Source organism: Dama dama, chromosome 29 (assembly GCF_033118175.1).
Source record: "Dama dama isolate Ldn47 chromosome 29, ASM3311817v1, whole genome shotgun sequence".
Classification (NCBI taxonomy): Eukaryota; Metazoa; Chordata; class Mammalia; order Artiodactyla; family Cervidae; genus Dama; species Dama dama.
Genome location: NC_083709.1, coordinates 28,835,064 through 28,848,011, shown reverse-complemented (window position 1 = coordinate 28,848,011; position 12,948 = coordinate 28,835,064). Strand labels below are relative to the sequence as shown.

At 38.7% G+C, this 12,948-nt stretch overlaps 1 pseudogene; it reads left to right on the top strand.

Annotated features, from left to right (window-relative positions):
- The first annotated feature begins 11,596 nt into the window (after positions 1-11,596).
- LOC133048461 (V-type proton ATPase subunit E 1-like) lies at positions 11,597-12,331 on the top strand (annotated as a pseudogene).
- Positions 12,332-12,948: the final 617 nt, after the last annotated feature.

Genomic DNA, 12,948 nt, shown 5'->3' with positions numbered 1-12,948 from the left:
GAAGAGAAATGAATGAATGAGGAAATTTGAGACTTGTGATTAGATGTGCAAGATGTGAAGAGGGAACCATCAAAGATGATGCTTACTTTTCTGACTTGAGGAATCCATTGGGTAAATAAAGAGTTTATTCACTGAGATAGGAAACAAGATGGGGAGTAGATTTTGGTGGCATTATAAGTTGAATTTTGTACCTATGTTAGGTTGAAGTGACTGAAATATTTGAGTGTAAAGCTCAAGTTTAATTTATCCTGATAGTTGAAATTATCCCTGCTCTGATGTGGCTCGGTCAGTTTTGGCAACTCATGTGTTCAGTATCCTGAGGATGAACATAATGCCCTATCAAATGTGAGTCCTAAAGTAGCCATAGACTTCAACCTGCATAACAAATAGTTAAATGATCATTGCCTTGCAACACTATTAGCTATGTCTTAAAACTAATGCTGAGTTATGTAGGACTTCTACTATTTTTCTCACTTTTAATATGGTGCTTTTCAGGGTGAGTTTTTTCCTGGTCCCTAGCAGTATAATATTGGGGCATGTGCTGCCTAGCCAGCAGGTTACCCAAAAGGTTTTCAGTTCTCTGGGGATGATGAATTCATGGTTGTATGTGTAGGGTTTCTCTAATGTAGGTCAGTGTCTGAGCTTCCTTTGATTGTTAATCCATAGTCTTGAACTGATTTGCAACCCACGGAGGACCTGCTAAATATAATGTTTTAAAGTTCAATAGCAAATGTCCTTCCCCATTGTCCTTTAATTTGAAAATGGCTGAACAAATTTTTCTTACACTTTTCATGAAAATAAAGAAAAATATGACTTTCAAATAAAATAAAAATCACCCTACTAGAAAAGTTTTAGACAGTTATCAAATGACTTAATACAGAAGATAATAATAGAGACTGCTTTGCAACCTAAAATACAGCAGTTTCTACTCTGAACACTGTAATTACTGTTTATGGCTAGATTATAAGGAAATCTGTGGGTGTCGTAGAATTCAGTTTCAGAATTATGGAAACTCTGTTTGCATAATTAAAGGGCTAGTTAGTAAATTCCCTCCTATTTTCTAACCTATTTAAGTAGATCATATATGTGCTAATATTTCTTTGCTAACTATGGTGCAGGAGACAGCCAACTTTAAATCTTTTATTGCTGAATAATACCCATAATAACTGTGTAATATATGGTTCATAATTAGTGAATATGCCAAGGTTTTTCCAGAAGTGCACTAGATATGGCATACATACAAATTTCTGCTTCATTAAATGACTTTATAGACTGTATTTTGCTGTTTTTGCATATGTGATCTTTTTTTTCCTATTTGATAGTGGGATTACTTTACAGCTTCTTAATGAGAATACCTATTTTTTATTGGAACCTTTTCTCAAGTTTTATTGAAGCTTTTGGTGACCTATTTCTAATGATTTTAGAGCTGTAAAATTTTCTCTTCCTTATTTAAGTAGCTTTAACTTATGTTTGATTAGTGGCTTTGGAAGTAGATTCACAATCTAATTTTAGGAAGGAAATCTTTTCTTACAGGAAACAAATTCAAAAATAACCTTGCACATCACAGGATGCCTATGAATTATGGAAATGGCTTACATTCCCACACCACTTATTAGGTAGAGGGAGGGTGAAAGTCGGACATGACTCCTCTCAGTTGTATTTTGTTCTCAGTTGCATTTGTGCAGACAAATTTCTCTTTAATATCCTTTTTAATAAACACTGAGGACTCAGATGAGTAAGTTTATTAGTTGGTCTGAGAAGTAACTGTGAAGCAATGTAAAGTGCTCTAATTTCATAGTCCTGTAGAAGCGCAGATGAGATGCTGGTTTGGGGTGTTTGTGGAATGGGCGGTGAGTGGAAAGTTTGTAAGCATCCAAGTGTACCATACTCAAGATAGTTTAGAATTATTAGTTGAAATTTAGAGTATCTATGACTTATACCAGCTTCCCTGGTGGCTCAGTGGTGAAGAATCCACCTGCAATGCATGAGACACAGGAGATGCAGGTATGATCCCTGAGTCGGGAAGATCGCCTGGAGAAGGAAATGGCAACCCACTCTAGAATTCTTGCCTGAAAAATTCTATGGGGCAGAGGAGCCTGGTGGGCTATATATAGTTCATAGGGTTATAAAGAGTCAGACACAACCCAAGCAACTTAGCATGCATGACTTAAGCATCAAGAAATATACTGATGACTGAGTTGAGCCCTGAAAAGTTAATAGGATTTCACTTACCACAGAAGATGAGAGAACGTAGTTCAACCAGACATCTGTTGAGGCTATTCACATCGAGAGGATTCAGGTGCTAGATGCCTGGTACAGGGCTGCTCCAAGACTTGGAAAGGATATCTTAAACTGATCAGGGTAGGGGGTAAAGCATGAAGCCTTTTATCTGTCTAGGACATTTCTATCTCTTCCCTAACTCTTTATTATTGGATTATATCTTGTATCCATCTTTAACAGTTTGGCTCAGATTTATACCTCTAACAGGAAAGCTTTTCTTTTAAAGACCCTTAACTAATCTCCATTCTGTGTCCTCAGTGTTCCCATAGATTCTTGGGATGGTGGCGTCACTATGTCATCATCATCACCATAGTTGACATCATTATCTGATGCTAATATTTATTTAAATTACTACATGCCAGAAATTTTGCTAAATAATTTATATGAATTACTTCGTGTAATTCTTACTATGAAACGGGTGGTATAGTTAAGTGTTACAAATTTAGAGATACACATAGCACATTATTTATCATCTTTTTGACTTGCCTTCCTCTCCAAATTGTCAGTTTACTGAGAGCTTGGACAGTCTTTTTCATCTCGTATCTCTGCACCCCTGACAGTAAGAGTAGTGACAGTAAGTATGGAATACCCAAGATATTTGAATGGATTTTGGTTGAGTCTGGGCTTCCCTTGTGGCTCAGCTGGTAAAGAATCTGCCTGCAATGCAGGAGATTTGGGTTTGATCCCTGGGTTGGGAAGATCCCCTGGAGAAGGGAAAGGCTACCCACGCCAGTATTCTGGCCTAGAGAATTCCATGGACTGTATAGTCCATGGGGTTGCAAAGAGTCAGTTATGACTGAGCGACTTTCACTTTCACTTGGTTGAGTCTGGGTTGATCTAAGTTCTAGATGTCGCTTGGATATCATCATTTTTAAATAATTTAAAATTTTAAATAAAATGATACTTTGATTCTTATCATGTGATCAGTACATTTTTAGAACAATGTTTTTTTATTAAATTCAAAAAAATGTTTGTCAAATTAAAATAAAATCTCCCTTGAATTTTACTTCTCTGTTCTGTATGTGTGTTCAATTCACATTGGATGAAAGATTGGTAATCACAGATTTCTGCTATTGGAGAAAATGGGATAAAAGACTTCTTGGCAAAATAGTCACAGTTTTTCAACTTGCAAATTAAATTATAGTGTAGATTTGCTATCTTGCCCTCATTAACTTCTTGCCCTCTTTGGCTTTCTGAGCCCTTTGGGGATCAGATTTCCTGTGGCCCTGCATAACAGGCTATTGATCACCCTTTCTGCTTTGCCACCCTTACCTCTTAGTACAAATTGGCCTGTGTCAATTGGAAGGGGAAGGTAATTAATTTACACTCACATTGAGATTAGATGCATTCTAAAAGGAGACAGTCACCTAGGCTCTACCATTTGGGGATGTGACTTTTTGAGTTAACATTCTAAAGTAGTAAAAGTGTAGCTTAATCTAATTTTTGTATATCTGTGTGTCCTGGGATGGGAAAGATTGGAAGATATCCTAAAATAAATTCTAGTGCTGAGCTTTCTAAAATTTTTACACAGAGAATATTCCTACTTTATAATCAAAGCTGTTATTATGAAATAAAGTGCAGGTCATAGAACCACTTATATGTTTATAAATAAGTGTTTTGCTCTACTACTTATAACTCTACTTTTATGCTAAATAATATACTTGAAGCACTGAATTAGTAATTTTTACAAGCAGAGTGATAGGAAACTCCAAGAGATGGGCAAGGCTGACCTTCCAGGATGTTTGTCACTTAATGGAATACAGATAAATTAACATATAATAACATTTCCAGGAAAAGTGATATTCATTCCCAACACTGGTACAGAAGAGATGAGTAACTGTAATTTTTCCAGTGGGTTTACTTCTTAATTCATTCTGATCATAGCACTGAAAACATTTTAAGAGGCTAATGGATGTACCATTCTTCAGAACCTGGTGGCAATCTCCCTAAACATTATACTTGCAATGCAATCTCTAATGTTTATAGTACTCCCTGAGAGTGATGTGGGGAGGATTTGGGCTCATTATTGAAAAGCAAAAACTTGTGCATCGGGAGTCCTTAGTTGTTTTGATCTTATACTCAAGTTATGTTTATCTCAGCAAATTCTCAGTAAGCTCAGTAAACTCACAGTTTGGAGAGGAAGACAAGTCAAAATATGTTTATCTCAGCAAATTCTAAATGATACTTTGTTCCTCAACTAATATGAATAGTAAGGATTATATGATTGGTCAACTCTTTCAGGAGGGAGGAAAATTAAATGGATAGATGGATTGTCTTAGATAGGGGTTTATTAATTTAGAGAAAAATATATGTCACAAATAACTCTAGAACTTTTTCATTGCTAACACTCATAGATTACTTAAATGGTGCTCAAAAAACATATTTTAAACATGAAATAATATATTAAGATCTGAGTCAGTTCAGGTGACTTTCAGGAATTAATTACCTTAGGTCAGATATCTTCCTGGATGTGATAAAAAATCTGCATATAAAGGGAAAATTCAGTCACCAATACAGATATTTTTAAACTATATAAATCAATTCAACAAACAGTCATTGAGCACTTGCTGTATGCCAGGTGTATTGAGGGTAATTGAAATAAAGAAAACTTGGTGGTTGACCTTAGGCATTAATGTATACAAGCTGGATAAATTTTATTTGAAGGAGAGAATTCTAGGAAAGCTTTTGGTTTTTTAAAATAGGAGACTCAGAAACAGAATAAAGCTTATAAAGAGACTATTATTAGCTTTATGGCTATTAGAAAGGAGAAAAATAAGTGGATATTTTGCCCAGTTTTCCTGTGATAGGTGAGCTCGATTTGAATAAGCTAATATTGTATGAAGTTAGGTTGCTGAGAAATACTGAGTGGTACATTATAATCAACTTAATAAATAACAGTGTTATAATGAGGTCCTTTGGTTTAATGTGATGGTTTCATCTTCTCTGAACCATTGTCATCTTTTCCTTTGGGCCAACATAGCCTGGCAGTGACAGGGTGCAGCATGCTAAATCCTGTCTAGGATTTGTGCCTAAATGTGGAGGTAAAGAAATGCTTCTTTTCAAAACCTAGATGGAAAGATGTTTGCTATCACACCTTCTAGAGGAAGAAGTCAACTGATGATTTGAAGCTACTTAATCTGTTTAGCTATTCTTTGGTTTGGGGGTTCTCTTAATGCTTTAGGTAACCATATTAAACAATTCTTAGTGATCAGCTCATTCAGTGCCTATACCCAGCTGTATTTCTCAAGGCACATTATAGTGGTTGTACCAGTATGAGCCAAATGCTGCAGAGCCAGCCCTTCCTTACAACATTCCAGAGCCTGAGGTTGGCCTCGTTGGCCAGTACAGAGTATCACATTATTTTTCTAGGGGATTTTCTCTTGGGACACCTATCCTTTCCCATGATCTTACCTTTAGGTATATTCCAGTAACATTAAATATCCTAGGGAATAGATTCTTCTTTTAAAAGGCTTATTGGTCCTACATAAAGTTATAGGGCTTCCCAGGTGGCGCTAACGGTAAAGAACTCGCCTGCTAATGCAGGAGACAGAAGAGATGTGGGTTTGATCCCTGGGTCGTGAAGATCCCCTGGAGGAGGGCATGGCAACCCATTCCATTATTCTTGACTGGATAATCCCCATGGACAGAGAAACCAGGCGGGGTATAGTCCATAGGGTTACAAAGAATCAGACACTACTGAAGAGACTTAGCACGCACACACACGGCTTTGTGGGAGAGAAGTACTGCCTAATTCCACCAACTACTGGTATTTTAAATCCTAGGAACTCATACGGTTTAAAAAATCTGCCATATTCTTGCATGGGATGCTTGCTGTTCTATATTGTATACTGAAGTGTCATTCATTTTACCCTCTTCAAACTAAGGTTCTCTCTAGCATAACTGATGTCTTTACCAAGGAACTGCTATGAAGTTATATAGGAAATTTTTCTCTCTTAAAAATTATAGACTGCCTCACTGAGCACACTGCTACACTAGCATACAAGGTGGAAATATTCAGAGGTCTAAAAATAGAATAATGACTAAGTAAACTGGTTGGTATACTTATTCAACTGGACATTATGCAAACATTAAAGTCAGGGCTATGAAGGCTATATAATTATATTAAATATGCTTATGTGTTGCTAAATGACAAAAGCAGAGGCAAACCACAAACTTGTACATATATGTTTGAAGTATATGTATACATTTATTCCTAGTCTCCAAGATAAATTATATAACCACTTTGCCATGCCCTTAATTTTTGGAAGGGCATTCAATCTGTTGCTACAAAGTCTAAGATGATCAAATGCACACACAGGGGTCAGAGAATGGTGTAATACGCTTCTTTGCTTTTTTGCCTCAAGTCACTTTTAGGTTCATTATGAGTCTATTTGGATGTAGATCAAGAAGTGTATTCTGTCCAGGCTGCTCTCTTCTCCGCCTCCCTTAATGTCCCTTTATCTACCCTATGGCTATTCCCTCAGGTTAGGTTCTTTTCTCTTCAGTTCAGTTCAGTCTCTCGGTTGTGTCTGACTCTTTGAGACCCCATGGACTGCAGCACGCCAGGCTTCTCTGTCCATCACCAACTCCTGGAGATTGCTCAAACTCATGTCCATTGAGTTGGTGATGCCATCCAATCATCTCATCCTCTGTTGTCACCTTCTCCTCTGGCCTTCAGTCTTACCCAGCATCAGGGTCTTTTCCAGTGAGTCAGTTCTTCACATAAGGTGGCCAAAGACTGGAGTTTCAACTTCAGCATCAGTCCTTCCAATGAATATTCAGAACTGATTTCCTTTAGGATTGACTCCTTGTTGTCCAAGGGACTCTCAAGAGACTTCTCCAACACCATGGTTCAAGAGCATCAATTCTTCGGTGCTCAGCTTTCTTTATAGTCCAACTCTCACATCCATACATGACTGCTGGGAAAACCATAGCTTTGACTAGATGGACCTTTGTTGGCAAAGTAATGTCTTTGCTTTTAAATATGATGTCTAAGTTGGTCATAGCTTTTCTTTCAAGGAGCATGCGTCTTTTAATTTCATGGCTACAGTCACCATCTGCAGTGATTTTTGGAGTCCAAGAAAATAAAGTCTGTCACTGTTTCCATTGTTTATCCATCTATTTGCCAGTAAGTGATGGGACCAGATGCCATGATTTTAGTGTTTTGAATGTTGAGTTTTAAGCCAACGTTTTCACTCTCCTCTTTCACTTTCATCAAAAGGCTTTAGTTCTTCTTCATTTTCTGCCATAAGGGTGGTGTTATCTGCATATCTGAGATTATTAATATTTCTCCTGACAATCTTGATTCCAGCTTGTTCTTTCTTCTTGGCCCTTAGAATCAAATCAGTTTGTTTTTTCATAAAGCTGGTGTGTGTGTGTTTGTGTGTGTGTGTGTGTGTGTGTGTGTGTTAATGACATAGGTCAGTCCTGCCTCACAGATAGGCAACCACAAGACAAAATGTTAGTGCTCAATCATATCTGACTCTTTGTGACCCCATGGACTGTAGCCTGCTAGGCTCCTCTATCCATGGAATTCTCCAGGGTATAATACTGGAGTGGTTGCCATTCCCTTCTCCAGGGGATCATCCTGACCCAGGGATCAAACCCAGATTTCCTGCATTGCAAGTGAATTCTTTACCATCTGAGCCACGAGGGAAGCCCCAGGCAAAGAAACCTAAATAACTAAGATGAAGAGAACTCTTAGAATATCATTGTTCTCTTTGTCTGTCTTCTTCTATTTTTCTAATCTGATCTGGGTCCCATAATGATACGACCACTTGTTTCTCTTTAAAATGAAGTGACACAAGAAGGAAACTTTACCTTCCTATGTACCAGAAAGGAATCTTACCAAAATATTTATGGTGCTTTTATTAGAGTGGCATATTGCATTTCCCCTTTATAGATCACAGACTTGTCATTGCGAAGGGACTTATATAACACAATGAAGCTATGAGTCATGCCTTGCAGGGCTACAAAAGAAGGATGGGCCATAGAGAAGTGTTCTGACAAAACGTGGTCCAGTGAGAGAGGAAATGGCAACTCACTACAGTATTCTTGTCTGGAGAACCCCACGAACAGTATGAAAAGACAAAAAGAAATGATAGCAGAAGATGAGCTCCCCACGTCAAAGGTATCCAATATGCTACTGGGGAAGAGTGAAGGGCAGTTACTAATAGCTCCAGAAAAAATGAAGCAACTGGGTCAAAGTAGAAATGATGTTCAGTTGTGGATGTGTTGGTGGTGAAAGTGAAGTCTGATGCTATAAAAAAGAACATTGCATAGGAACCTGGAATGTTAGGTCTATGAATCAAGATAAATCAGTGTGGTCAAGCGGGAAATGGCAAGATTGAACATTGATTTCTTATTAATCAGTGAACTAAAATGGATGGGCTTGGGCAAATTTAGTCCAGATGATCATAGTATCCACTACTGTGGGCAAGAAACTCTTAGAAGAGATGGAATAGCACTCATAGTAAAGAGAAGAGTCCAAATGCAGTGCTTAGATGCAACCTCAATAACAACAGAATGATCTCGGTTTATTTCCAAGGCAAACCATTCAACATTATACTAATCCAAGTTTATGCCCCAACTACTGATGCAAAGAAGCTGAAGTTGATTGATTCTATGAGACCTACAACACCTTCTAGAACTAACACTGAAAAAGATGTCCTTTTCATCGTAGGGGATTGGAGTGCAAAAGTAGGAAGTCAAGAGATGCCAGGAATAACAGGCAAGTTTGGCCTTGGAGTACAAAATGAAGCAGGACAAAGGCTAACAGAATTGTGTCAAGAGAACATGCTGGTCATAACAAATGCCCTTTTCCAAAAACCCAAGAGATGCTTCTACATGTGGACACCACCAGATGCTCAGTACTGAAATCAGACTGTTTATGCTCTTTGCAGCCAAAAATGGAGAAGCTCCATACAGTGAGCAACAAAAAGACCTGGAGCTGATGGTGGCTCAGATCATGAGCTCCTTATTGCCAAATTCAGGCTTAGATTGAAGAAACTAGGGAAAAACACTAAGCCATTCATGTATGATCTAAATCAAATCCCTTATGATTATAAAGTGGAAGTGACAAATAAATTCAAGGGATTATATCTGATAGACAGATTGCCTGAAGAACCATAGATGGAGATTCATAACAGTGTACAAGAGGCAGTCACCAAAATCATCCCCAAGAAAAAGAAATGCAAGAAGGCAAAGTGGTTATCTGAGAAGGTTTTATACATAGCTGAGGAAAGAAGGGAAATGAAAGGTAAGGGAGAAAGGGAAAGGTATACACAACTGAATGCAGAATTCCAGAGAATAGCAAGGAGAGATAAAGAAGTCCTTCTTAAAGGAACAATGCAAAGAAATAGAGAAAAACAATAGAATGAGAAAGACTAGAGATCTATCTCTTCAAGAAAATTGGAAGTATCAAGGGAACATTTCATGCAACAATGGGCATAATAAAGGACAGAAACAGTAAGGACCTCATAGAAGCGGAATGGATTAAGATGAGGTGACAAGAATATACAGAACTGTATCAAAAAGGTCTTAATGACCCAGATAACCACAATGGTGTGGTCACTCACCTAGAGTCAGACGTCTTGGAATGTGAAGTCAAGTGGGCCTTAGGAAGCAGTATTATGAATAAAGCTAGTGGGGATGATAGAATTCCAGCTGAGCTATTTAAAATCCTAAAAGATGATGCTGTTAAAATGCTGGACTCACTATGTCAGCAAATTTGGAAAATTCAGCCATGGCTGCAGGACCAGAAAAGGTCACTTTTCATTCTAGTCCCCAAAAAGGCAATGCCAAAGAATGTTCAAACTACTGTACGATTGTGCTCATTTCACATGCTATTAAGGTATGCTCAAAGTCCTTCAAGCTAGGCTTCAGTAGTAGATGAAATGAGAATTTCCAGATGTACAAGCTGTGTTTAGACAAGGCAGAGAAACCAGAGATCATAAAGAAATGGAAGTACCAGCCCACCTTACCTGTCTCCTGAGAAACATGTATGCAGGTCAAGAAGCAACAATTAGAACTGGACATGGAACAATGGACTGGTTTCAAATTGGAAAAGGAGTACAACAAGGCTGTATGTTGTTACCCCTGTTTATTTAACTTCTGTGCAGAGTACATCATGTGAAATGCTGGGCTGGATGAATTATAAGCTGGAATGAAGATTGCTAGGAGAAATATCAACAACCTCAGATATGCAGATGGTACCACTCTAATGGCATAAAGTGAAGAAGAACTAAAGAGCCTCTTGATGAGAGTGAAAGAGGAGAGTGAAAAAGCTGGCTTAAAACTCATTATTCAAAAAACAAGATCATGGCATCTGGTCTCATCACTTAATGGTAAATAGAAGGGGAGAATGTGGAAGCATTGACAGATTTTATTTTTTCAGGCTCCAAAATCACTGTGGACAATGAGTGCAGCCATGAAATTAAAAGACACCTGCTCTTTGGAAAGAAAGTTATGAGAGACATAGACAATGTATTAAAAAGCAGAGACATTGTTTTGCTGACAAAGGTCTGTATAGTCAAAACTCTGGTTTTTCCATTAGTCATGTGTGGATGTGAGAGTTGGACCATAAAAGCTGAGCGCTGAAGAACTGATGCTTTCAGACTGTGGTCCTGGAGAAGACTCCTGAGAGTCGCGTGGACAGCAAAGAGATCAAACCAGTCAGTCCTGAAAGAAATCAACACTGAACATTCATTGGAAGGACTGATGCTGAAGCTGAAGCTCCAATACCTTGGGTGCCTGGTGTGAAGAGTCAACTTGTTGTTGACTCATTAGAAAAGACTCTGATGCTGGACAAAATTGAAGGCAAAAGGAGAAGAGGGTGGCAGAAGATGAGATGTTTAGCTATTATCACTAACCCAGTGAACATAAATTTGAGCAAACTCTGGGAGTCTGTGGAGGACAGAGGATCCTGGTGTGTATATTCCATGGTGTCCTAAAGAGTGAGACACAACCTAGTGTCTGAACAACAACAACAGCAATATTGCATTTAGTTTTTTCCTTTTTGTTTCTAATTTCCAATGTGCATATAATGGGTTATCATATTTTTGCAGTATAATAAATTATGGTATAATTATGAAAATATTAGGCAAAGACACCAGTTATTTTATTGACTAGGAAGGTGGATTCCATTTGAGGTGAGATGTCCAAGAAAAATTAGTGAGTAGCAGAACCAGGACTAACACTAGGGATGAACTCATACTGATGGCAAGCAGATAAGCATCTGCTTGGGCCCACCATCTTCTAACTGCATTACTAGAGAAATCTTTTCATTTCTTGGAGCCTCAATTTCCTCATTTATAAAATGGGGATAACTGGTTGGATTGTAATTTCCATGGGCTTTACACATGCTAGCACATGTGAAATATGTAGCACAACAAAACGGAGGAGGCCTGAAGTGGCAGCAGCTTTCCTCTCCTGGTTGCTCATCAGCATCTTTTTTGTCAGTGATGCCAACATGCAGAAGCTGATTAAGCACAGGATGACTTTTATTGACGAAGTCAAGGAGGAAGCAGAATAGACAGGAAGGCAAAAGAAAGAGTTCAACATTGAGAAAGATCAGCTTGTGCAAGTGTAAAGAACGAAGATTATGGAATATTATGAGAAGAAAGAAAAGCAGATTGAGCAGAATAAGAAAATTCAGATGTCCAGTCTGATGAGTCAAGTGAGGCTCAAAATAGACTGAGAGATGGATGATCTTGTCACAAACCTAAAGACAGAGACTCAGTAGAATGGCAGAAGATACAGCCAGGTGCCAACTGCTGTTGAATGGCCTGATCCTCCTTGGCTTGTACTGGATGTTGGAGCCCTGAATGATCCTTTTTGCAAAAGACAAGATTTCCCGCTGGTGAAGGCAGCAGTGCAAAAGCGATGTCTGTGTACAAAATCACCACCAAAAGAGATGTTAATGTCTAGAATGATCCGAAGGCCTACTTGCCTGAAGAAATATCTGGCAGGGTTACACTCTATAGTGGGGATTGCAAAATCAATGTTTCCAATATCCTCAAGAGCTGGCTGGACCTCATTGTCTAGCAGATGATACCAGAAGTATAGGGAACCTTGTTTGGTGCAAATGCCAACAGGAAGTGTTTGGACTATACCTACGGGAGGTAGTGTCCATCTACTGCTGTGACATGGATGCTTCTGACATTTGAAGAAACAAGATGACCTCTGTAATTTCCTCTTTGCTGTTCTCATATTCTGTATTTATCGGTGGATAGAAGGAAATGGCAACCCACTCCAGTGTTCTTTCCTGGAGAATTCCATGGATAGAGGACCCTGGCAGTCCATGGGGTTGCGAAAGAGCAGACACAACTGAATGAATGAACAACCACCCTTCTGTAGGTAACACCCCTGGCTGATTGGTAACAATGGGAGAGTTTCACTTAATATGGTCAGGAAACCTTCCTCTAGCGTATCTGAGATTTCAACTTCCTGCTGGCTCTGCAGTAGGAAGGCACGGGGTCAGATGGTGGGTGCATGAATGTCTCTGAGTCTCCTGTTCTCCTTTGGTCCAGTGTCTAGCCTAGAAGGGCCAGTATGTGGTGGGCTCTGGAGTCAGGTCTTTGCTCTTTGGGCTTCAGCTGCATGTGAGACCACATTCCTTCCACCAGTAGCTGCTTCACTGTTACCTGTTTTGGCCCATAAGTGTTTGTT